The sequence below is a fragment of the Entelurus aequoreus genome, linkage group LG24 (genome assembly GCF_033978785.1).
Source record: "Entelurus aequoreus isolate RoL-2023_Sb linkage group LG24, RoL_Eaeq_v1.1, whole genome shotgun sequence".
In the NCBI taxonomy this organism is placed as follows: domain Eukaryota; kingdom Metazoa; phylum Chordata; class Actinopteri; order Syngnathiformes; family Syngnathidae; genus Entelurus; species Entelurus aequoreus.
This window is the reverse complement of record NC_084754.1, coordinates 36,660,409-36,682,516: the sequence shown is the minus strand read 5'-3', so window position 1 is coordinate 36,682,516 and position 22,108 is coordinate 36,660,409. Positions and strand designations below refer to the sequence as shown.

At 42.4% G+C, this 22,108-nt stretch overlaps 1 protein-coding gene across 2 annotated transcripts in view; it reads left to right on the top strand.

Annotated features, from left to right (window-relative positions):
- The window catches only part of LOC133641655 (uncharacterized), a 134,134-nt gene that overhangs the window by 88,630 nt on the left and 23,396 nt on the right, over positions 1–22,108 (top strand). The window contains exon 8 of one of the 2 annotated variants that reach the window (XM_062035537.1): positions 18,426–19,040. The exons of the other annotated variant lie outside the window; for it this stretch is intronic. The gene's annotated coding sequence lies outside the window, so the exon portion shown is untranslated. Of the gene's footprint in view, positions 1–18,425; positions 19,041–22,108 lie in introns of those variants that run through there. 2 annotated transcript variants of the gene reach the window in all.

The following is a 22,108-nucleotide window of genomic DNA, read 5'->3' as shown; positions in this document are numbered from 1 at the left end:
CTAGCATCTTCTTCTGGTGTTATTACAGAATGCACTCGTGTTGATGGACTTCTGTCTCTCGATGTTTTTGACAAAAGAAGAGAGCCTCAGCGAGCATGACGTCACACTTGCATGGCGCTCTTGCTCAAGCTGTATTTGTCCTCTTAATATTTGCACATTTTGTAAATGGCTGTCTGCGGATATATCTGCAATATAAAAACCCAAAACCAGTGAAGTTGGCACGTTGTGTAATTCGTAAATAAAAACAGAATACAATGATTTGCAAATCCTTTTCAACTTATATTCAATTGAATAAACTGCAAAGACAAGATACTTAATGTTCGAACTGAGAAACTGTTTTTTTTTTGCAAGTAATCATTAACTTAGAATTTAATAGCAGCAACACATTGCAAAAAAGTTCTCACGGTCACTTTTACCACTGTGTTACATGGCCTTTCCTTTTAACAACACTCTGTAAACGTTTGGGAACTGAGGAGACCAACTGTTTAAGCTTTTCAGGTGGAATTATTTCCCATTCTTGCTTGATGTACAGCTTAAGTTGTTCTACAGTCTGGGGTTTCCGTTGTGGTATTTTACGCTTTATAATGCGCCACACATTTTCAATGGCAGACAGGTCTGGACTACAGGCAGGCCAGTCCATAATGTCAATAGTCACTCTTTTACTACGAAGCCACGCTGTTGTAACACGTGGCTTGGCATTGTCTTGCTGAAATAAGCAGGGGCGTCCATTATAACGTTGCTTGGATGGCAACATGTTTCTCCAAAACCTGTATGTACATCTCATCATTAATGGTGCCTTCACAGATGTGTAAGTTACCCATGCCTTGGGCACTAATACACCCCCATACCATCACAGATGCTGGCTTTTGAACTCTGTGCCTATAACAGTCCAGATGGTTCTTTTCCTCTTTTTTCCGGAGGACACAACGTCCACAGTTTCCAAAAACATTTTGAAATGTGGACTCGTCAGACCACAGAACACTTTTACACTTTGCATCAGTCCATCTTAGATGAGCTCGAGCCAAGCGAAGCTGGCGGCGTTTCTGGGTGTTGTTGATAAATGGCTTTCGCTTTGCATAGTAGAGTTTTAACTTGCACTTACAGATGTAGCGATGAACTGTAGTTACTGACATTGTTTTTCTGAAATGTTTCTGAGCCCATGTGGTGATATCCTTTACACACTGATGTCGGTTTTTGATGCAGTACCGCCTGAGGGATCGAAGGTCACGGGCATTAAATGTTGGTTTTCAGCCTTGCTGCTTACGTGCAGTGATTTCTCCAGATTCTCTGAACCTTTTGATGATATTACGGACCGTAGATGGTGTAATCCCTAAATTCCTTGCAGTAGCTCGTTGAGAAATGTTGTTCTTAAACAATTTGCTCACACATTTGTTCACAAAGTGTTGACCCTCGTCCCATCCTTGTTTGTGAATGACTGAGCATTTCATTTCATTTTATACCCAATCTTGGCATTCAATTGAATATAGGTTCAATCAATCAATAAATCAAAGTGTATTTATATAGCCCTGAATCACAAGTGTCTAAAAGGGCTGCACAAGCCACAACAACATTTTCGGCTCAGATCCCACAGGTTGAAAAGGATTTGCAAATCATTGTATTCTGTTTTTATTTACGATTTACACAACGTGCCAACTTCACTGGTTTTGGGTTTTGTGTATATAAAAATCACATCCACATCACAGACATGCTGACAATGCTCCGGACAATGGTGTCCATCCTGTTTACATCCGGTTTCGATGGCGTGGTTTTTAGTGATCAAAGTCCTTTTTTGGTGGTCAAGTTCTCGGTACATCACTTGTCAATAGTGTGCAAATATAACGCTATATATATATATATATATATATATATATATATATATATATATATATACATATATATATATATATATATATATATATATATATATATATATATATATATATATGTATATGTATATATATATATATATATATATGTATATGTATATATATATATATATATATATATATATATATATATATATATATATAAATTCATACTGTAATGACCAGCTAATGTTAATGTTTTATGTTTGTGTGGTTTGGATTTGATGTCAGTTTTTCCCATGTTTACAAACACATTGTCCGTGCCTGAAAGGTGATTGGCAGAGAATGAGGAAGTGTTGTTGTGTGTCTGGCGAGGAAGCGCTGACTCACAGAGACGAAATTGTGTACACGGGAGGTAAAACCTGTTCGAATTTTGCCGATGTTTATCATACGATTGGTAATAAAAATTAAAAATAGCGTCAGACTTTGTGTGCATTCTTCTGGGGGCTACAATATATTATATTACTTTAATTTGCTTTCAAGTTAAAATAAAAAACAACCTTATTTTCAAGGTGTGGCGGTAATAAAAATGCTCTGGTGGAAACCCTGCACTTTGCTGTGCACTTGTCCAATGTAAAATATGTCATATATCACACACATAAACATAATATTGTGTAGGACAGGATGGCACAAATGTTAGCAACACTAGCATAGCTATGTTTGCTACAGTGCTAACATTACACTAATTTTTTTTTACCAGCAACATCGTGCTAGTTTAGCCTTACAGCTCCCACGTCTGGCAGATAGTTTGCTGAGCACTAGGCTTGATTTTAAGATGTGTTGCGAAGCCTTTTTGTTTATATTTGCAAAGTTGTCCTTTAGAGATGCAGACTGCGATGTTGCTCCTCCCACTAGCTACCCACCGATGTATCCATTACCCCTCCTCATTTGTCACCGAAGTGGACTGAAGTGTTTTTTTTATTTTTAACACAACTATTGAGATGGTGAGTGCTTTTGTTTTGGTAGTACTTCATGTCGGACTTCTTGTTTTTTGCTGCACCATCACTTACCGCTTAGTTTCCTGCCAGCGCAGCTGTTTTCTATTGGTTACTCAAGTCAAGCGCTGGATTATTGCCTTTTGTCTGTGTGCATAAATTACTCTACTGCCTTATTTTTTTTTTGCAGCTTTTTGCTCTCCAAGTAATTAGATAAATAGTTTGACTTGCCAGCTGCCTTTTGTCTCTACATGCGCCACTGTAACAGTTTCTGTTATCCATTGTATGAAAATGAATATTGAAATGACTAATATTAATCCTACTGGCCTGTACAGTTAGTAAATATTTATTGATTTACTATTTAATGGTTCTACAGCAGGTGGAGCCGTGTAGATAATTTGGGTTTATGTCTCTTGTTGCTCGGCAGAATTGGCATAACATAAATTTGTGTCTTATAAAGACCATAATGTCATGGCTGTCTTGAGTGTCCAATAATTTCCACAACTCTTATTTTTTTGTGATCGAGTGATTGGAGCATTTTTCAGTACACCCATAATAAATTCATAAAAGAACCAAACTTCATGAATGTTTTTTGTGACCAACAAGTATGTGCTCCAATCACTCCATCACAAAAAAATAAGAGTTGTAGAAATTATTGGAAACTCAAGACAGCCATGATATTATGTTCTTTACAAGTGTCCGTAAACTTTTGACCACGACTGTATATACCAGGGGTCGGCAACCCGCGGCTCCGGAGCCGCATGCGGCTCCTTGACCACTCTGATGCGGCTCAGCTACATACATGCCGACCCCCCCGATTTTCTCAGGAGATTTATGGATCTCAGTGTCCCTCATAGATTACTCCCAGGGAAAAAATAATCATATTTACACTCTAATTACTAAATAAAGGGCGTGCCCTAATTGCACTGCAGTAATTGTCCTCTATAGCATTTACATACAGCGTGCCAGTCCAGCCACATGTTGCATGTTGTTATTACTTGCACACACAGGAGACAGCAAAGCATACTTAGTCATCAGCCACACAGCTTACACTGACGGTAGCCGTATCAAACAACTTTAACATTGTTACGTTACAAATATGTGCCACACTGTGAACCCACACCAAAAAAGAATGAAAAACACATTTCTGGAGAACATCCCACCGTAACACAACATAAACACAACACAACCATTACCCAGAATCCCATGCAGCCCTAACTCTTCCGGTCTACATTATACACCCCCGCTACCACCAAATCCCCCCACACATCAACCCCCCCCCTCTCCGTGCGTTGGTTGAGCGGAAGAGTTAGGGCTGCATGGGATTCTGGGTATTGGTACCGTCAGTGTAAGATGTGTGGCTGCTGAGTTAGTACGCCTTGCTGTCACTTACGTGAGCAAGCTGAAATTGCATTCTACGTGTGGTCGAACAGGTACACTGTTAGGGCAGACTGTAGAGGGCGCCAAATACAGTGTCATCACGCTCTGATATTCGGGAGTCTCCCGGGAAAAATGAGAGGGTTGGCAAGTATGACGCTATCAAGCGCCATTCATTCAAAACCCGCGGGCTGCACTAACATCAAATTTCCACATTAAAGTGCGTGCCGGTGCGTGTGTCGGAGACCCCTAGTTAACATAGCACAAAGCGTTTAAGCTTTGTATGCGGTGTTTTTCATTTTAAATTAAAAAATTTTTTTTGTGGCTCCCATTACTTTCTTTAATTTGTGAAACTTGCCAAAATGGCTCTTTGAGTGGTAAAGGTTGCCGACCCCTGGTATATACCCATAAGGTTTCCTCTGCAGATTGGTGCAAAAACACGGTCATACAAACAATAGACTTTTGTATCTTGGTGCTTTTTTATTTCGCATATGAATCGCCACTCTGCATTAAATATAAAAACACATGAGTGCACAATGCAAAAGAGTGTTTGGTCAACCTAACTTGTGTGTTGTCTTTGGAAAAGGGAGCGAGGCGTGTCGTGTAAGCTCACATGAGCAATTATCCTTGACGGAGAGGGAAAAAAAGGTGGGTGGTGTTTGATGGCTGGGGGGGGTCTTTTTTTCCCGGGAAGGTGACTCCCACTTATACTTCTCAGCAACGTTTGCACTTAAAGGTCACTTGGTAGGAATGTGTTGTTTTTACACCGACTATTTTTATCTGTGCCACATTGCAAGATGTTATTTGTTACTATATTTGTATTTTTATACAGTAAACCGAAATGTAGCGACACCATTCAGGTGTTGTAAGCAGAGTATAAATAACAGTAAAAAACTAAAATATAAACGTATGACAAAGAATGTTGGCACACGACATTATGTGTGTGGTTTTGAGATTGAAATATTCCACTTTTTCAAAAGTAGAAATAAACATCATTGCATTTTAGCCCATAAATAGGTCAACTTTTAAAGCAACAACGCACACGCAACTGTTTGGTGCCAGTCCTACCTAGGGTTGTACGGTATACCGGTATTGGTATAGTACCGCGATACTAATGAATCATATACGATACTATACCGCCTCTGAAAAGAACCGGTGCCCCACGCCCCTGCCTCCCCCAACCCCCCAACCCCCTTGCGCCCCCATCGCCGTCACGTCATGACAATGCTGGTTTAGAGGAGAGGAGCATGTTCAGCAGCGCACAATCAAAGAGTACGTACACGCAGACACAGTGTGGAGACAGAAAAGGGAGAACGGATGCATTTTGGCTTAAAAACTAAAGATAAAGGTGAAGTTATAACACTGAAACGCCCTCAGGAAGAGGTGCTTTTAGACATGGCTAGCTAGCTAGCGGCTAACATCCAGCCGCAGTCGGCAGTGTTGTAGCTACTTCTAAATCACTAATCCTTGTCTCCATGGCGACAAATAACGTGAGTTTCTTACAAGTATCGTTATCACTGCAGGATGCTTCACTACACACCGTAGCTCACCGGCGTCACTGCTAATGATGCCGATCATGAATGTAAACTAACGCCATTGGTAGATCTACACCTAACATCCACCGTAATGATACCAAGTACAGGAGCGTATCTAGTCGATACTACTATGATTACGTCGATATTTTTTGGCATCACATCTTCTTTCGATTTTTTAAAATGTATATTATGTTGTACCTTGAAAGTTTTTTTAAACACGATCCATGTGTTTAAAAATGTTTAACAATAAGACTAAATAAGTACAGAGATGTGCTGTGAGTAGTAATAAGTACGATCAATAGATGTGGAACATGATAGTATCATTAAAAAAGTAAAAAAGTAAAAGTACCAATGACTGTCACACACACACGAGGTGTGGCGAAATTATTCTCTGCATTTGCCCATGTTTATATACCTATACATTACTAACTTGTTCATACATATATATATTTACACATTACTTCTTCACATTACTATATTATGGATCACGATGTGGGAAGAAAGTGATGGAAAAGAAAGGGAGGAAAGAGGTAGTAAAAAAACAAAAAAAAACAAAGAAAAAGGTATAAAATGTATGTGCAATTGTGCATTTAAACAATCGTATGCGGTATGTGTAGATATGTATGTATATGTTTATATACATATGTATATATGGGTAAATGCATGTATTTACATGCTTAACAATGCATGTGATCAAGTACTATGATTTTGACAGAGACTCTAGAGTCCTTTCTTGTGTTTCAATATCTCAAGATTTATTTTTTTTTGTTTTTCTTTTCTTTTCTCTATTTGACATGTACAAAGGCAATGTGGAAAGGGTAGGCATAATAAGCATTTATCTTCAGCCTACACCAGGGGTGCCCATTACGTCGATGGCGAGCTCCCGGTCGATGGCGGAGGGTGTGTCAGTCGATCGACAGCCAGGCATTAAAAAAATAGTCCTAAGAATTAGCGATCATCAATCTTCACTATGACGTCACTTGATTGACATTCACGGCACCCGAGGGTCTTGTGAGATGACGCTGGCTGCTGCCAGATCATTATTAAGAAAAAATGACCGACAGGAAGGAGAGAAACACTTTTTATTTCAACAGACTCTCGCGCCGTACTAAAGACCGACTGCAAAGTTCCTGTCTTCACAATAAAAGCGCTGCTTCATCCTACCTGCGCTAACAAAATAAAAGTCTCAGAAAGCTGGCGTGCACAAGCTAGCAAGCTACGGAGTTTGCCGCCAATGTATTTCTTGTAAAGTGTATAAAAAGGAGTATGGAAGCTGGACAAATAAGATGCCAAAAACCAACCACTTTCATGTGGTATTAGACAGAAAGGAGGACTTTTTTTCTCCTCCATTTTGATTGATTGATTGATTGATTGAGACTTTTATTATTAGATTGCTAAGTACAGTACATATTCCGTACAATTGACCACTAAATGGTAACAAGTTTTTCAACTTGTTTAAGTCGGGGTCCACGTTAATCAATTCATGGCACAAATATATACTATCAGCATAATACAGTCACACAAGTTAATCATCAGAGTATATTCATTGAATTATTTACATTATTTACAATCCGGGAGGTGGGATGTGTGTGTGTGTGTGTGTGGGGGGGGGGGAGGGGGGGGGGGTAGGTTTGGTTGATATCAGCACTTCAGTCATCAACAATAATATCATCTGAGAAATGGACATAGTAACAGTGTAGGTCTGACTTGGTAGGATATGTACAGCGAGCAGTGAACATAGTGAGCTCAGAAAACATAAGAACTTGTATATACATTTGATTATATACATTTGATTATTTACATTTGATTATTTACAATCCGGGGAGGTGGGATGTGGTGGGGGGAGGATGTTAGTCAAGGGTTGAAGTTGCCTGGAGGAGTTCTTTTATTGCGGTTTTGAAGGAGGAAAGAGATGCACTTTCTTTTACACCTGTTGGGACTGCATTCCATATTGATGTGGCATAGAAGGAGAATGAGTTAAAGGGAAACTTCGGTTTTTTTCAACCTGGGCCCTGTTTTCATAATTTTTTCTGTATATGTGAGTGCTGGATAAAACATTTTTTGAGGTCGCGCCAGTATTGAGCAGGGCAGGCAGCCTCCAGCCCAGCTAACGCTCGTACACAGGGCAACTGGCTCTCGTCAAAATTCGGCCTATAAACATGCATTTTTTTCACACTGACAGGCTCAGATAGTTACAATGAGTGTCCGACAACATACTAGAAAGGAGAAATTAACGTATGTCTCTACCTTTAGCTGGAGATCGCTGTTTGTTGTGAGCTGTGTCCAAATCTCACCACGCTACAAATCTCGTTCCGAAATCTCGCGATAACTCGCGACAAAACACCGGTGGAAAAACAGTTACCTAACCCTAACCCTTTTCTATAAAACTAAACTAACAGTCTTCGGTAACTTAGTCCAATACAAAATCACTTCGGTCGTCTCTCTTCACCTCAGTCAGGTAACTGTTTTTCCACCGGTGTTTTGTCGCGAGTTATCGCGAGATTTCGGAACGAGATTTGTAGCGTGGTGAGATTTGGACACAGCTCACAACAAACAGCGATCTCCAGCTAAAGGTAGAGACATACGTTAATTTCTCCTTTCTAGTATGTTGTCGGACACTCATTGTAACTATCTGAGCCTGTCAGTGTGAAAAAAATGCATGTTTATAGGCCGAATTTTGACGAGAGCCAGTTGCCCTGTGTACGAGCGTTAGCTGGGCTGGAGGCTGCCTGCCCTGCTCAATACTGGCGCGACCTCAAAAAATGTTTTATCCAGCACTCACATATACAGAAAAAATTATGAAAACAGGGCCCAGGTTGAAAAAAAACGAAGTTTCCCTTTAAGACCTTTGTTAGATTGGAATCTGGGTTTAACATGGTTTGTGGAGCTCCCTCTGGTGTTGTGGTTATGGCGGTCATTTACATTAAAGGCCTACTGAAACCCACTTCTACCAACCACGCAGTCTGATAGTTTATATATCAATGATGAAATCTTAACATTGCAACACATGCCAATACGGCCGGGTTAACTTATAAAGTGCAATTTTAAAATTCCCGCCACACTTCCGGTTGAAAAACTCCTTTGGATATGATTTATGCGCGTGACGTCACAAAAGCAACGGAAGTGGTTGGACCCCATCGGACCCGTTAGAAAGGCCTCTTGTTTTCTTCGACAAAATTCCACAGTGTTCTGGACATCTGTGTTGGTGAATCTTTTGCAATTTGTTTAATGAACAATGGAGACTGCAAAGAAGAATGTTGTAGGTGGGATTGATCGGTGTCTTAGCGGCTAAGTACAATACTGTAATATCTGTGATATTTGCATTAGTGTACTGTGTCTTTAAGGGTTTGGGGAACGCGCATGCGCGAGTGAGTTGGCGGAGAACTTGAGTGTGTGTGAGCGTGAGTTTTGGCTAACAGCAGCTCGTGTATGTGTGTGCGTTACTTTTTGAACTACAACCAGTTACCGCTTGTTAATAAAGCGATTGAGCAGCGCATCCTCGTCTGTGTGACTCCTTCTCCACTGCGGGGCATTACAATACTTACAGCAACACAACAAGGACTACTTACCCTGACGCCTAGCCGATGTTTGCCGCCAAACCCACGGATGAAGTCCTTCGTCGCGCCGTTGATCGCTGGAATGCAGGTGAGCACGGCTGTTGATGAGCAGATGAGGGCTGGCTGGCGTAGGTGGAGCGCTAATGTTTGATCATAGTTCTGTGAGGTCCGGTTGCTAAGTTGCTAAATTAGCCTTAGCGTCGTTAGCAACAGCATAGTTAAGCCTTACCAGGCTGAGAATTTTTAACCGTGTAGTTACATGTACATGGTTTAATATTATTGTTGGTCTTCTGTCTATCCTTCCAGTCAGGGGTTTATTTATTTTGTTTCTATCTTCATTTGAGAACGATGCTAGCACGTTAGCTCAGTAGCTAAGTGTGTCACTGATGTATTGTCTTGGAGATAAAAGTCACTTTAAATGTCCATTTCGCGTGCTCGACTCTCATTTTCAATAGGATATAGTATCCGAGGTGGTTTAAAATACAAATCCGTGATCCACAATAGAAAAAGGAGAGTGTGGAATCCAATGAGCCAGCTTGTACCTAAGTTACGGTCAGAGCGAAAAAAGATACGTCCATCACTGCCTCTCAAGTCCTTCACTGTAACGTTCCTCATCTACGAATCTTTCATCCTCGCTCAAATTAATGGGGTAATCGTCACTTTCTCGGTCCGAATCTCTCTCGCTCCATTGTAAACAATGGGGAATTGTGGGGAATACTAGCTCCTGTGACGTCACGCTACTTCCGGTACAGGCAAGGCTTTTTTTTATCAGCGAGCAAAAGTTGCGAACTTTATCGTCGATTTTCTCTACTAAATCCTTTCAGCAAAAATATGGCAATATCGCGAAATTATCAAGTATGACACATAGAATGGATCTGCTATTCCCGTTTAAATAAAAAATAATAATTTCAGTAGGCCTTTAAGGAAGTAGTTTGACAAGTACTTCGGTATCAGGGAGGTGTAGCGAATTTTATAGACTAGGCTCAGTGCAAGTTGTTTTACTTTGTCCTCCACCCTCAGCCAGCTCACTTTGGAGAAGTGGGTAGGAGTGAAATCCTAGAAATCCTAGAAAATGCGGACGTTATCATCACTACTGTCTGATTCCAATCAATGCAAGTCATCAGAATCAGGTAATACACTAACTTATATTCTTGTCTTCATGAAAGAAAGTAATCTATATGTGTTAATCATGCTTGCATCATCATTAAACACTTTTGACTTGTTAACAAAAACATCTCTTTCATAAACAAATAAATATAAATCATATACCTGTATATGAATGAGGTAGATCCCCTCCACTTGGTCAATTGAAAAGTAGCTTGCCTGCAGAACAAGTGTGGGAACACCTGGCCTGTACCTTTTTGGTCAGGAAATAGAGTGTCCGCTCTGAGATCGGTAGGTTGTGAGTTCAAACCCCGGCCGAGTCATACCAAAGACTACAAAAATGGGACCCGTTACCTCCCTGCTTGACACTCAGCATCAAGGGTTGGAATTGGGGGTTAAATCACCAAAAATGATTCCCGGGCGCAGCCAACACTGCTGCCCACTGCTTCCCTCACCTCCCAGGGGGTGATCAAGGGTGATGGGTCAAATGCAGAGGGCAAATTTCACCACACCTTGTTGTGTACCGGGCAAAGGGAAGGAGGCGACACCAAGGCAGGACTGCGGTTTACTAGGTTTATTGAAAACCTTGATGAGTGTGTGGGGTGTGTATGCTACCACAAGTGAATGAGTGCGGACGATGTGTAGAATAAACAATGTAAGTTTTACCAGGGGTTGTTGTCGATGCGTGTTGTTTGAATCTTTCGTGGAATCCAAGGGGCAAGGCGAAGAGGTAGTCAGCAGGGAGGCAAGCAGTCGGGGGCTGGAGAGAGGCAACGATTTCCGAGTCCAAGCAGAGGTCAAGGGTCGAGGGAAGCAAGCAGAGATCCAGGTGGAGGTCGTGAGGCAGGACACGATCACAGGCAGCAGGGAAGACACTGTGGAAGACACAAGGGACATCAAACACGGGAACGAGGAAGAGCACAAGGAAGGCGAGCAAGGAACGAGGGAGTGGTGCCAGACGTGATGCTTACTGTGAAAGATTGGCTACGTTCTGGCAAAGGTCTCTTGGGTCCGCCGGCTTTTATGCCGCTCCCTCTCGTCAGGTCCAGGTGTGCTGATTCGCAATTGTTTGCAGCTTTGTTGCTGCGTGGGCGTGCTGCGCCCAGCGCAAGCAGGGGCGTGTCTGGGCACGCAGCCAGAGGAGGAATTGGAAGACTCAGCTGCTGGAGAAAAGCGGGTTCGAGTCCGCGCCATGACAGTACCTCCCCCCTTAGGCGAGGCACCCGACGAGCGCCGGGGAGCATCAGGATTGGCACGGTAGAAATCCTCTAAAAGAGAGGGATCGGCAAGGTAGGAGGCTGGCACCCAAGATCTGTCCTCCGGTCCAAATCCCTCCCAGTCGACCAGATAAACGAGCCCCCTACCTTGTCGACGGACCCTGAGGATTTCCTTGACCGTCCAAAACTGGTCTCCGTTTTCCAGAAACCTAGAGGGAGGGGGGGGCAGGGACAGGAGGGGACAGAGCGCTCTCCGCTACCGGTTTGATCTGGGACACGTGTACCACAGAGTGTCTCTTGACTGAGGGTGGGAGAGCCAGCTTGACAGATACAGGGTTAATGATGGAGATGATGGTAAATGGACCTACATAGCGTGGAGCTAACTTTTTAGACGGTACCTGGAGATTAAGGTCCTTAGCTAGTAACAAAACTCGCTGTCCCGGCCGATAGGATGGAGCCAGGACGCGATGACGGTTGGCGTTGCGGCACATCTTCTCAGAAGCCCTCTCCAAGGCTGCTCGAGCGGCTCTCCACACCCTCTGGCACTGCCTGATATGGGCTTTAGTCGAGGGCACAGCTATCTCCTGTTCTTGTTGAGGAAACAAGGGGGGTTGATAGCCCAATGAGCATTCAAATGGTGACATACCGGTAGCTGAGCTCTTCAAGGAGTTGTATGAATACTCCACCCAAGGAAGGAACTTGCTCCAGGATGTGGGTTGTTTGTTGATGATGCAGCGGAGCATGGTCTCCAGGCTCTGGTTCGCCCTCTCTGCCTGCCCGTTGCTCTGGGGGTGGTATCCCGAAGTGAGACTGACCGAGGCCCCAATCCGCTTACAGAAGGCTCTCCAGACTTGTGAAGAAAACTGGGGGCCCCGGTCAGAGACGATGTCTACCGGGATACCATGCAGTTTGATGACGTGCAGAGTGAGAAGGTCAGCCGTCTCCGAAGCAGAAGGTAGTTTGCACAGCGGGATGAAGTGGGTTGCCTTGGAGAAGCGATCCACAATGGTCAAAATGGTAGTGTTACCTCTGGATGCTGGGAATCCCGTGATGAAGTCCAGAGCGATGTGTGACCAAGGGCGGGCAGGGATGGGAAGCGGGTGAAGGAGACCAGCCGGAGGTCTGTGTGAGGCCTTACTGCGGGCACAAGTAGAACAGGCTGCGATGAACTCACGTGTATCTTTGGCCATGGAAGGCCACCAGAAGCGTCTTCGCAGAAGTGACAGGGATCGTTGGAAGCCTGGATGGCACAAGAACAGACTAGAGTGGCCCCAATCCAGGACTCTGGATCGCAGTTCCCGATGGACAAAAAGTCTGTTGGGTGGTCCACCCCCAGGACCTGGATTGGAGCGTAGTGTAGATTTGACGAGTTCCTCCACTTTCCAGGTAACCATCCCCACGATGCGAGAGGGAGGAAGAATGGGAACGTCCACCGACGGCCCGGAAGGTTCCTCCATAAAAAGTCTGGAGAGAGCGTCCGCCTTAGCGTTCTTCGACCCGGGTCTGAAAGACAGCAAGTAGTCTAATCGAGAAAAAAATTGTTGCCATCTTGCCTGTCGATTGTTCAGCCTCCTGGCAGAGCGGATGTGGAGGAGATTGCTGTGGTCAGTCAGGATTTGGAACTGGTGTCGGGCTCCCTCAAGCCAATGTCTCCATTCGGCAAGAGCCTCGTGGACCGCCAACAACTCCCTATTCCCAGCGTCGTAGTTCCACTCTGCCAGGGACAGTCGTCTGGAAAAAGAAGGCACAGGGGTGAATCAGGTTATCAATTATTGAGCGTTGGGAAAGAATAGCACCAATCCCGGAGTCGGAGGCGTCCACCTCCACAAGAAAAGCAACGTCCAGGTCAGGGTGGACGAGGACTGGGGCGGAGATGAAGCTCCCCTTCAGGTCCTCAAAGGCGTTGTTGGCTTTATGAGTCCAAACAAAAGGGCTCTTTGGAGAAGTGAGGGCATGGAGTGGTGCGGCAATCCGGCTGAAGTCCCGGATGAAGCGTGTGTAGAACCCGGCAAAGCCGAGAAACCTCCGCAACTCCGTTCTAGAGGATGGCTGAGGCCACCCTACCACTGCCTCCACTTTATTGGGATCGGCTCTGATGTGTCCCTTCTCGACCACAAATCCTAAGAACTCTACAGGAGAGGTATGGAAACTGCACTTCTCGACTTTAACAAACAGGCGGTTCTCCAGGAGTCTCTGGAGCACGAGTCGAACATGTTGTTGGTGCTCCGACACATTACGAGAAAAAATCAAAATATCATCCAGGTAAACTACGACGAACTGGTCCAGCATGTCCCGCAGAATGTCATTTACGAGGGCCTGAAAGACAGCCGGGGCGTTAGTTAGTCCAAAGGGCATGACCCGGTATTCGAAGTGCCCCAAATGAGTGTTAAACGCCGTCTTCCACTCGTCTCCCTCCCTAATCCGCACCAGGTGATAGGCGTTGCGGAGATCCAACTTGGTAAAGATGGTTGCTGGGGCCAACGGTTCAAAAGATGAGTTAAGAAGAGGTAGTCAGCAGGGAGGCAAGCAGTCGGGGGCTGGAGAGAGGCAACGATTTCCGAGTCCAAGCAGAGGTCAAGGGTCGAGGGAAGCAAGCAGAGATCCAGGTGGAGGTTGTGAGGCAGGACACGATCACAGGCAGCAGGGAAGACACTGTGGAAGACACAAGGGACATCAAACACGGGAACGAGGAAGAGCACAAGGAAGGCGAGCAAGGAATGAGGGAGTGGTGTCAGACGTGATGCTTACTGTGAAAGATTGGCTACGTTCTGGCAAAGGTCTCTTGGGTCCGCTGATTTGCAATTGTTTGCAGCTTTGTTGCTGCGTGGGCGTGCTGCGCCCAGCGCAAGCAGGGGCGTGTCTGGGCACGCAGCCAGAGGAGGAATTGGAAGACTCAGCTGCTGGAGAAAAGCGGGTTTGAGTCCGCGCCGTGACACACCTAGTGTGTTTGTGACAATCATTGGTACTTTAACTTTTTAAATGTAAACCCCTAATTTGATTTATGGATCTGCTATGCACTTGAAGTGTATTGTTTACATGAACTGATGAATACATTTTTATTTTTTTTAAAAAGGTCAGCACACTGCAAAAAGTCAGTGTTCAAAAACAAGAAAAACAAATACAAAAATTAGTGGTATTTTATTTGAACCAAGCAAAATGATCTGCCAATAGAACAAGAAAATTTGGCTTGTCAAGACTTTCCAAAACAAGTCAAATTAGCTAACCTCAATGAACCCAAAAATACCTTAAAGTAAGTATATTCTCACTAATAACAAGTGCACTTTTATTGGTCGAAAAAAAAGAGACCTTTTTTGCTCTATATGTTGAAAAATATTCTTAAATTAAGTAAATGCTAGTGCCATTATCTTGACATAATGATATGCGCACGGCATCATGATTTTTTTTTCATGCTTGAAATAAGAAATTATTACTTTAAAAAAGTAGTTTTATACTTGTGAGTGTTGATGACGCAGCTTTGCAACAGTAGATATTCTAGTTTCAAGCATGTTTTACTCAATATAGGTCATCAAATCTCAGCAACAAGCTGTAATATCTCACTGAGATCATTTACGACCAAAACCCTTAAAACAAGTAAAACACTCTAACATAAAATCTGCTTAGTGAGAAGAATTATCTTATCAGACAGAAAATAAACAAATATCACCCTTATTTGAGATATTTAATCTTACTTAGATTTCAGTTTTTGCAGTGCATTTGAACGGCTTCTAGCTACCGTATTTTTCGGACTATATGTTGCAGTTTTTTTCATAGTGCGACTTATACTCAGGTGCGACTTATGTGTGAAATTATTAACACATTAGCGTAAAATATCAATTCATATTATTTAGCTCATTCACGTAAGAGACTAGACCAGGGGTCGGCAACCCGCGGCTCCGGAGCCGCATGCGGCTCCTTGACCACTCTGATGCGGCTCAGCTACATACATGCCGACCCCCCCGATTTTCCCAGGAGATTTATGGATCTCAGTGTCTCTCATAGATTGCTCCCAGGGAAAAAATAATCCTATTTACACTCTAATTACTAAATAAAGGGCGTGCCCTAATTGCACTGCAGTAATTGTCCTCTATAGCATTTACATACAGCGTGCCAGTCCAGCCACATGTTTCATGTTGTTATTACTTGCACACACAGGAGACAGCAAAGCATACTTACTCATCAGCCACACAGCTTACACTGACGGTAGCCGTATCAAACAACTTTAACATTGTTACGTTACAAATATGCGCCACAGTGTGAACCCACACCAAAAAAGAATGAAAAACACATTTCTGGAGAACATCCCACCGTAACACAACATAAACACAACACAACCATTACCCAGAATCCCATGCAGCCCTAAGTCTTCCGGTCTACATTATACACCCCCGCTACCACCAAATCCCCCCACACATCAACCCCCCCCCCCCCCCCTCTCCGTGCGTTGGTTGAGCGGAAGAGTTAGGGCTGCATGGGATTCTGGTTATTGGTACCGTCAGTGTAAGATGTGTGGCTGCTGAGTTAGTACGCCTTGCTGTCACTTACGTGAGCAAGCTGAAACTGCATTCTACGTGTGGTCGAGCAGGTACACTGTTAGGGCAGACTGTAGAGGGCGCCAAATGCAGTGTCATCACGCTCTGATATTCTGGAGTCTCCTGGGAAAAATGAGAGGGTTGGCAAGCATGATGCTATCAAGCGCCATTCATTCAAAACTCGCGGGCTGCACTAACATCAAATTTCCACATTAAAGTGCGTGCCGGTGCGTGTGTCGGAGACCCCTGGTTAACATAGCACAAAGCATTTAAGCTTTGTATGCAGTGTTTTTCATTTTAAATTTTTTTTTGTGGCTCCCATTACTTTCTTTAATTTGTGAAACTTGCCAAAATGGCTCTTTGAGTGGTAAAGGTTGCCGACCCCTGGACTAGACGTATAAGATTTCATGGGATTTAGCGATTAGGAGTGACAGATTGTTTGGTAAACGTATAGCATGTTCTATATGTTATAGTTATTTGAATGACTCTTACCATAATATGTTACGTTAACATACCAGGCACATTCTCAGTTGGTTATTTATGCCTCATATAACGTACACTTATTCAGCCTGTTGTTCACTATTCTTTATTTTATGTCTATTCTTGGTGTTGGGTTTTATCAAATAAATTTCCCCCAAAAATGCGACTTATACTCCAGTACGACTTATAAATGTTTTTTTCCTTCTTTATTATGCATTTTCGGCCGGTGCGACTTATACTCCGGAGCGACTTATACTCCAAAAAATACGGTAAACCTTTTTCCACCCCTTAACATCGGGTAAACAAGGACATGTTGACTTGTGCACGAGCACGTCTACTACTTGATGTACAACTGCAGCACAATTCAGCTGCTTCTGTTTTCCGGAGCATTAAGGTGCAACTTTAAGTGTTTCCATTAGGTAAGCAGCGCCGCCCTTGTTCCTCACCATGTATGCATGGCAGCCACGAGCACACACACGGACGTTGCAGGCAGGTTGATGAATGCACACTCAGGCTCGCCAGTAATGGAGCCAAAGTGCTGCTTTCATCCTGGCCAGGAGGAGCGCAGGAATGCAAATGTATTGGCACGGCGTTGCATGTATTTGCCAGCCAGCCTTTAAGTGTGAGTTGCTGATCACTGTCATTAGGAACTCCAGCCAGTATTCATCACCATCATCACCAGGGGGGGGGGCGTGCACGCACACGGTTGGTGATTCAGCCCATGAATGGGTGTGCAGCCTTTTTTATTTGACGGGAAGTGCAGAGCTGTTGTGAATCACGAGAGATAAATGATGTTCTGCTCAATGGCTGTGGAGCAGGCAGGTGTTTGAAGTCCTCCAGTGAGCCATATTACCTTTTTTTTTACCAGATCCATTTGCAAAGAACTGCTTAGTATTACATATACTGTAAATGAGTGTTTGTGTCAGACTGAAAGGAGATACCTCACAATGATGTAAGGTTGTACGGTATACCAGTATTAGTATAGTACCGCGATACTAATGAATCATATTCGGTACTATACCGCCTCTAAAAAGTACCAGTCCGCCAGTGTTTTATCTTCTTCTAAATCACTAATTCTCGCCTCTATGGCGACAAATAAAGTAGGTTTCTTACAAGTATCATCCCTGCAGGATGAATAATAGCTAAACATGCTTCACTACACACCGTAGCTCACCGGCGTCAAAATGTAAACAAACGCCATAGGTGGATCTACATCTAACATCCACTGTAATGATACCAAGTACAGTAGCGTATCTAGGGGACGGCATGACGCAGTTGGGAGAGTGGCCGTGCCAGCAACCTGAGGGTTCCTGGTTCAATCCCCACCTACTACCAACCTCGTCACGTTCGTTGTGTCCTTGAGCAAGACACTTCACCCTTGCTCCTGATGGGTGGTGGTTAGGGCCTTGCATGGCAGCTCCCGCCATCAGTGTGTGAATGTGTGTGTGAATGGGTGAATGTGGGAAATAGTGTCAAAGCGCTTTGAGTACCTTGAAGGTATAAAAGCGATATACAAGTATAATCCATTTACCATTTAGTCGATACTACCATGATTACGTCGATATTTTTTGGCATCACATATTCTTTCGTTTAAATAAAATGTATATTATGTTTATAAACACAGGAAATACGTCCCTGGACACATGAAGACTTTGAATGTGACCAATGTATGATCCTGTAACTACTTGGTATCGGATTGATACCCACATTTGTGGTATCATCCAAAACTAATATAAAATATCAAACAACAAAAGAATAAGTGATTATTACATGTTGACAGAGGTGTAGATAGAACATGTTTTTCTCTCTTTCTTTGTCTCCTCCAGGCTAGACTACTGCAACTCACTTCTTGTCGGGATCCCCAGCAAGAACATCCAGAAGCTAATCCAGAAGCTAACCTCCTCCAACCTCCGAGGAAAAAGCTACGAACAATGGGAGACCAGGCTTTCTGCTCCGCCGCTCCCAGTCTGTGGAACGCTCTCCCTGACCACCTGAGGGCACCACAGACTGTGGACGCTTTTAAAAAAGGCTTAAAAACCCTTCTTTTTTAAAAAGCCTTTTTTTAGATATATGCGTGCTAGTTCTAGCTATTAGGCTGTTCTAGTTTTTATTTTATTTATTTTTTTATTATCTTTTTATTTTTTTAATACACTGTAGCACTTTAAAGTTGTTTGCTTTTACAAATAAAATCTATTATTAAAAGAGAAAGTAAGCAGATATTAACAGTAAATGAACAGGGAGATTGATAATGCATTTTCTACCACTTGTCCTTAATAATTTTGACAAAATAATAGAATGGAAAATGACACAATATGTTACTGCATATGTCAGCAGAGTAAATTGGGAGCCTTTGTTTGTTTACTTACTACTAAAAGACAAGTTGTCTTGTATGTTCACTATTTTATTTAAGGACAAACTTGCAATAAGAAACATATGTTTAATGTACCGTAAGATTTTTTATTAAAATAAAGCAAATACTGCCATTTTTTGTGGTCCCCTTTATTTAGTAAAGTACAGAAAAGTATCAAAATATTGGTATCGGGCCAACTCTACAATGATAAATGATAAATAAATGGGTTGTACTTGTATAGCGCTTTTCTACCTTCAAGGTACTCAAAGCGCTTTGACAGTATTTCCACATTCACCCATTCACACACACATTCACACACTGATGGCGGGAGCTGCCATGCAAGGCGCTAACCAGCAGCCATCAGGAGCAAGGGTGAAGTGTCTTGCCCAAGGACACAACGGACGTGACTAGGATAGTAGAAGGTGGGGATTGAACCCCAGTAACCAGCAACCCTCCGATTGCTGGCCCGGCCACTCTACCAACTTCGCCACGCCGTAAATATCCTTTCTTAAAAGCAACCCAGACGATACAAGACTTTATATGACATCAAGTAACAGTTCCCTCCGGGTACTCCGGCTTTCTCCCACCTCCAAAAACATGCACCTGGGGATAGGTTGATTGGCAACACTAAATTGGCCCTAGTGTGTGAATGTGAGTGTGGATGTTGTCTGTCTATCTGTGTTGGCCCTGTGATGAGGTGGCGACTTGTCCAGGGTGTACCCTGCCTTCCGCCCGAATGCAGCTGAGATAGGCTCCAGCACCCCCCGCGACCCCAAAAGGGATACGCGTTAGAAAATGGATGGATGGATACAGCAGGGTTTATTGACGTCATCGAGTAATTTATATAATTAATACATGCATTTAAAACAAATCTGTTATTAATTAGTCTTAAAACAATTATTTTTATCGTTTTGCCATACTTTTAATTGTTGCTGCTTTTTGTACCAGGTACTTTGTTGAGATTTTTTTCAATTGTTTACAAACTTTTAATGTTTTTTTTTTAAATGAAAAACAACTCGCAATAACATCTAGCATCTTCTTCTGGTGTTATTATAGAATGTAGTCGTGTTTAGAGACTCTACTTCTGTTTAGAGACTCTACTGTTGCAACAACACATCATCAGCAGGGTAAAAGTAACCTGTCTCAAGACGGTCTAAACCCAGCTCACGTTCCTTATTAGCTGCAGCGAGCATGACGTCACACTTGCTTGGCTCTGCTGCTCCAGTTGGACTTTCTTTTCTTAAAAATAATAGTTGCACATTTTGTAGATTTCTGTCCACGGGTATATCTGGTTACGTCCACATCACAGACATGCTGACAACGCACCAGACAATGGCGTGCGTCTTGTTTACATTCAGGTTCGGCAGCACTGTTTTCGGTAATCAAAGTCTTTTTTCGGTACACCACTTGTCAATAGTGTGCAAATAATAGGCTATATCGGGGGTCAGCAACCCACGGCTCTAGAGTCACATGCGGCTCTTTAGCGGCGCCCTGGTGGCTCCATGGAGCTTTTTCAAAAATGTATGGAAATGGAAAGAAAGTGGGGTGAAAAATATGTTTTTTGTTGTAATATGGTTTGTGTAGGTAGGAGGACAAACACGACACAAACCTTCCTAAATGTTAGAAAACCCACTGTTTAATATGTTGGTGTTTATGCTTCACTGATGAGAGTATTTGGCGAGCGCCGTTTTGTCCTACTATTTTCAGCGGCCCTTGAACTCACCGTTGTGTGGACTGTGACTCAACAGCTTGTTTACATGTATAACTTTGTCAGACGCTGCCACAGAAAGGCGTGTTTTTTGCCACTCTTTCTTTGTCTTATTTTGTACACCAAACGTTTTACACTGTGCATGAATGCACAAAGGTGAGCTTTGTTGATGTTCTTGACACATACTTGCCAACCTTGAGACCTCCGATACCGGGAGGTGGGGGCGTGGTTAAGAGGGGAATATATTTAAGCTAGAATTCACCAACTCAAGTATTTCATATATATATATCTATATATATATAGATATATATAGATATACACTACCGTTCAAAAGTTTGGGGTCACCCAAACAATTTTGTGGAATAGCCTTCATTTCTAAGAACAAGAATAGACTGTCGAGTTTCAGATGAAAGTTCTCTTTTTCTGGCCATTTTGAGCGTTTAATTGACCCCCACAAATGTGATGTTCCAGAAACTCAATCTGCTCAAAGGAAGGTCAGTTTTGTAGCTTCTGTAACGAGCTAAACTGTTTTCAGATGTGTGAACATGATTGCACAAGGGTTTTCTAATCATCAATTAGCCTTCTGAGCCAATGAGCAAACACATTGTACCATTAGAACAGGGGTCACCAACGTGGTGCCCGCGGGCACCAGGTAGCCCGTAAGGACCAGATGAGTAGCCCGCTGGCCTGTTCTAAAAATAGCTCAAATAGCAGCACTTACCAGTGAGCTGCCTCTATTTTTTTAAATTGTATTTATTTACTAACAAGCTGGTCTCGCTTTGCTCGTCATTTTTAATTCTAAGAGAGACAAAACTCAAATAGAATTTGAAAATCCAAGAAAATATTTTAAAGACTTGGTCTTCACTTGTTTAAATAAATTCATTATTTTTTTACTTTGCCTCTTATAACTTTCAGAAAGACAATTTTAGAGAAAAAATACAACCTTAAAAATTATTTTAGGATTTTTAAACACATATACCTTTTTACCTTTTAAATTCCTTCCTCTTCTTTCCTGACAATTTAAATCAATGTTCAAGAAAATTTATTTTTTATTGTAAAGAATAATAAATACATTTTAATTTAATTCTTCATTTTAGCTTCTGTTTTTTCGACGAAGAATATTTGTGAAATATTTCTTCAAACTTATAATGATTAAAATTTAAAAAAAATTATTCTGGCAAATCTAGAAAATCTGTAGAATCAAATTTAATCTTATTTCAAAGCCTTTTGAATTTCTTTGAAAAGAATTTGTTCTGGAAAATCTTGAAGAAATAATGATTTGTCTTTGTTAGAAATATAGCTTGGTCCAATTTGTTATATATTCTAACAAAGTGCAGATTGGATTTTAACCTATTTAAAACATGTTATCAAAATTCTAAAATGAATCTTAATCAGGAAAAATTACTAATGATGTTCCATAAATTATTTTTTTAATTTTTTGAAAAAGATTC